Consider the following 5,026-nt stretch of genomic DNA (forward strand, 5'->3'; position numbering starts at 1 on the left):
AAAGCCAGACTCTTAAATACAGAAAAGAAACTGGTGGCTGCCAGAAAGGATGTGGGTAGGGAGACAGATAAAATAAATAAAGGGGATTAAAGGTACACCTACCATGATGAGCACTGAATAACATGTAGAATTGGTGAATCATTTATGTTGGACACCTGAAATTAATACAACACCATATGTTAATTACACTTCAATAAAAATATAAATATTAACCATTCTATTTTTTTTTTTTTTAATTTTTTTTTTTTCAACGTTTATTTTATTTTTGGGACAGAGAGAGACAGAGCATGAACGGGGGAGGGACAGAGAGAGAGGGAGACACAGAATTGGAAACAGGCTCCAGGCTCTGAGCCATCAGCCCAGAGCCTGATGCGGGGCTCGAACTCACGGACCGTGAGATCGTGACCTGGCTGAAGTCGGACGCTTAACCGACTGCGCCACCCAGGCGCCCCAATATTAACCATTCTAAAGACAAGTAAGCTCCCATGTGATATTATAGAGTAAGATATGAACAAAAATAAAAGGTCAATGACAAAAGTGCTGAACAGACTTCTGTAGTCAGTAGGATAATAAAGAAAGCAAATTTAGTGAATGAAGTGGAAAGAAACTTCTTCAATAGAAATGGTAATGAGCCACTTTCTGGAACACTAATATGTGATCTGAGCAAACAGAGCATAAAATACAATGTGGGCTCCTCTTGTTTTCTTTCAGGTCTTTTATCATTTAATATGAGCATTCAACAATTTTGTAAAATACTGGTGAGAAGAAATTCTTTTTATTCAGTATATCTGCCAATAGACATTTTAAATGATAAGAAATCCTTCAGGCAACTAAAACTCTTTTAGAAAAGACTATCCACATTCTTTCTGTTGAAATCTTAGCACAAACGCTAGAGGACTAAAATATATGTGAGGAAATTTCTAACAGCAAGTGAGTGGCCTGTTCTCCACTACTATGGTTCAGAGTTGCCCTTGATTTTGAACAACATCTGAGCCATTAGTACAGCTTTATTGCTGAGGCCATGGCCCAAGAAGACTCAAGCACTGGTATATGCCTCACCCTTCAGAAAACCAAGTAGAATCTCTAGCTACCTGCCTTCCAGAAGGCTGTTACTATAAATCCTACAACCTGACCCCCTTTGCTTCAGACACCCCAATATTTCAAAGTTGGTTTAAAGGTACCAATTCCTATTTTTCTTCTCCATAGGCGTTATAAGCAACTAAACATACAATTTTCTAAGGAAAATTAATTATGAGATAATTTAATATGCTTTGATGTGCTCAAACAGCAAGTTGGAGTCAGACTTTGCCACTAATGTTAGAAATGTAGGAAATTGACTCCAATTGCATATAATAAACAGATCACAGATCGCTGAATGTGATAGCCCAATCAGCCTTTAAAAAGTTTTTTGTTTGTTTGTTTGTTTGTTTGTTTAAATCTAGGGAGCCTCAGTCAGACAGGCCAGAAACACTTCTAGAAGGAATAGCATGATGGCTGCCCAAGGAGAACCCCAAGTTCTCTTCAAACTTGTATTAGTTGGTGATGGTGGTACTGGGAAACTACATTCGTGAAACATCATCTGACTGGTGAGTTTGAGAAGAGTGTAGCCACCTTGGGTGTTGAGGTCCATCCCCTTGTGTTCCTTACCAACAGAGGACCTACTAAGTTCAAAGTATGGCATACAGCTAGTCAAGAGTAATATGGTGGGCTGAGAGATGGCTATGACATACAAGCCGAGTGTGCCATTATAATGTTTGACAACACCAAGGGTTACCTACAAGAACGTGACCAACTGGCAGAGAGATCTGGTACGAGTATGTACAATCCCCATTGTGCTCTGTGCAACAGAGTGGGCATTATGAACAGGAAAGTTAAAGCAAAATTTATTATCTTTCACTGAAAGAAGAACCTTTAGTACTATGACATTTCTGCCAAAAGTAACTACAACTTTGAACAGCCCTTCCTGTGGCTTGCTAGAAGACTAATTGGAGACCCTAACTTGGTGTTTGTTCTCACCCAGCCAGAGGCTGTCATGGACCCAGTTTTGGCAGCACAGTATGCGCATGATCTAGAGGTTGTTCAGACAACTGCTCTCCCGGGCAAGGATGACAACCTGTGAGAAAGTGAGAAAGTGCAGCTGGAGCCCAGCATCAGAAGTCTGGTTTTACATTGAACTGTCCTGTGATGTCAGGGGCACAGTGCCACTTTAGCTACATAGCTAAGTGGAACATGTGCTTCATCTTTGGGACGCTGAAGGAGATAAATGGGCTTCAGAGCGAACGTGGCAGTTTCAAAAGTACCTTCATTTTATGGACCTGCATATTTAGCTGTTTTGGTACAAAGCTGTTTCCTTCCTGAGTTTCAAATAAAAGACTGTTATAGTAGTATCACAACATCCAGTGGTGAAATCCCGTTTGTCACTGTCCTTCCCATTCCTTTTCATTTAGAATCAGAAGAAAGGTGTATTTCAAATATCTTAAAAATAAATACATACACAAACAAACAAACAAATCTAGCATTAGGAAAAGATGTGACTCTTTTCATGTGTCTGCCTTGACTCTGGTGGAGAGGGTTGTTCTGAATTTAATCCATACTGGCTAGCGTTGTTCTCAGGGCTGATAAGCAAACAAAAAGACCTACTATGAGCACAGATTCAAGGACAGTGGTGGCAGTCCCTGATTCCTAAGAGTTTTAAATGTGGTTATCATTCTTTTTTCATTATTTTTCATTTGTATTTAAATGTTTAAAACATTCAAATTTTAGAGTTCCAGTGCAAGTTCCAACTTTCGCCACATTTATGCATTTGTTGACGTTCTTGTTCAAAATGTTATTTGCATCTCAACCAAAGAAAAACACAATGGGGTTTTATATTATTTAGTTAGAATTTCCTGAGCCTCTTAGGGAATTCGAATTAGGGTTGGCAGTTTAAACAATACATCCTGTATAAAAGTTATAGCACAATGAAGGCATCTATAGAGACACAATCCACACACCACAAAGGCTACAAATCTCAACCAGGAAGGTCAGCATGTCTGTACCCAAAGATCTTCAATGACCTTCCTGAAATATCTAGTTCTTTTCCTTTGAAGAAAATGCTTCATGAGGTAGAGATGTGCCAGTGTCTCATGCAATGTGTGAGCTGCTGTGGTAAGTGATCCCCTATTTCCCTTATGGAACAAGTAATGCATTGTAACCCTTAACAGAAAACTCCAGCTGTCCCTTTACACGCCAGCCTTTTGGCAAAGGTTCAGATTTTTTTCCCCCTTGAATAGTCATAATTCATAGAGAGGGCCAGACACACAGATTTCTTTTTTCAACTGACTTTGTATTTCTTTGGCTATCTTATCCCTAATTGCTCCCTGCAAACCCTCCCCTCCATGCTGGTAAACTAGAGGGAACCAGTTTCATGAACCAGTAAATACAAGGCTTAAACATTCACTCTGTGAGACATATACAACATTTATTGCCAATTTTGATTCAAGTAGAGAGGAAAATTGCGTAAGTCGGTTATTAGGAGCTGCAGGTGTGCCTGGAGAGGGAGAAGTCTTCTTATTCAGGAACTATAGATAATCCCTCTTATAAAACTTCCCTAGTTGTAAAATTTTTTTTCTCATCCCTTTGGGAAATGCTGTAAGCAGGAAATCGCATATGTGCATTAAAAGTGAGGTGATAAGCCAATTTTGCCAGACGGTACTTTCAGGAAATGACTGTGAATTTTGAAATTTTGTTGACTCTTCAAAAATTTCTGATTTACTTGAACTCAATTTTAATCAAAGTATGCTATATGTGATTAACTTATTTTGTACACATGTCTTTTTACATGCCTGTGAATAAGTTTCCACAAAAATAATGTCATTTGAATTGGCAGGAAGTCTTTATTTCCTGTCCTGAAGTATACTGTAAATGAGAACATCTGAGCAAAGGCCTCATCCTTTGTTTTTTTTCTTTTTTCTTCTGTCTACTGAGCTGTGCATTATAAATTCTTATTGAAGAAGGAGCACCCATATATAAGGAGAGCTAAGTGGGGCCCATTCATGGGCATTTTTAAGCAAAGGGGTTTTTTTTTCCGGCACAGTTGACCTAAGTGCATCAGAGTTTGAGAAGTCAATATATTTTGGATGGCCATGATGCACCAGGCCCTATGTTGGGTTTATAAGCACAATTTCCACCCTCAGGGAGCTTAAGATCTCACAGGCAGAGCAAGGTACATACATCTCCCAGATACACGGTTGCACAGAGTAGGTTATATTCAAGGGCCCAAATGAACGGAGCAGATGAACAATCTATGTGTACCGCAGAAAGAACTGGTAGACAAGGCTGGGGTGAGGGGTCAGCGAAGGACAAGATGAGAAGAACATTTGACTTCTAGGATGGACATAGCTTGGATTGTCAAACGGTATTCAATACAGAGGTAAAAACATATGCCAAAGGTGAGTAATTCTGGATACTGGAGGTTGTGAAGAACAAAAGAAAGGTCCATGTGGGTCTCGGATGCCAGCAGAAGAGTTTGTACTTTACTACATGGGCAAGAGAGAACCTACTGAAGGTTCTAAAGCCAGTAGCTGACACAGACAAGGCATAGATGAGATCTTTCTGATCCAGCGTAGATGAGATCTTTCTAGCCTCTATATCCTCATGTCTTTGCAGAGGTCTGTTTGGGACCCTATGCTATGCTTCCCAAATCACCTTTCAGGACTAAAAGACATTACCCCACCTGTTGGGCATGCTGTCAGCAACCAGAGCTCATTTGTCAGCCCTCTCTGACAGCACTCTCTTAGCTTCAGCTAAAGAGAGTGGCCCCTTCTAAGGGCAGCCCACATCTAAAAAGCCCACAACTAATGAAGTGAGAGTGAGTATAAAGATCTCAATCTCTTGCTCCCATTTGGGAAGTGTCTGAAGAATTATCCTGGCATTAGTGTCCCCCATGGGGTCTTGCCCAGGCCTTGTAACTTCTCTCCAGCCCCATTCCTCTCTTTGCTCAATCTTACTTCCTTCCCTCCCATTCTCTAGTCATTGATCCCAAGAG

At 40.2% G+C, this 5,026-nt stretch overlaps 1 pseudogene; it reads left to right on the forward strand.

The window, feature by feature from the left end:
• The first annotated feature begins 1,490 nt into the window (after positions 1–1,490).
• LOC109275081 (GTP-binding nuclear protein Ran-like) lies at positions 1,491–2,119 on the forward strand (annotated as a pseudogene).
• Positions 2,120–5,026: the final 2,907 nt, after the last annotated feature.

The sequence above is a fragment of the Panthera pardus genome, unplaced genomic scaffold (genome assembly GCF_024362965.1).
Source record: "Panthera pardus isolate Hobbes unplaced genomic scaffold, ASM2436296v1 HiC_scaffold_2, whole genome shotgun sequence".
In the NCBI taxonomy this organism is placed as follows: domain Eukaryota; kingdom Metazoa; phylum Chordata; class Mammalia; order Carnivora; family Felidae; genus Panthera; species Panthera pardus.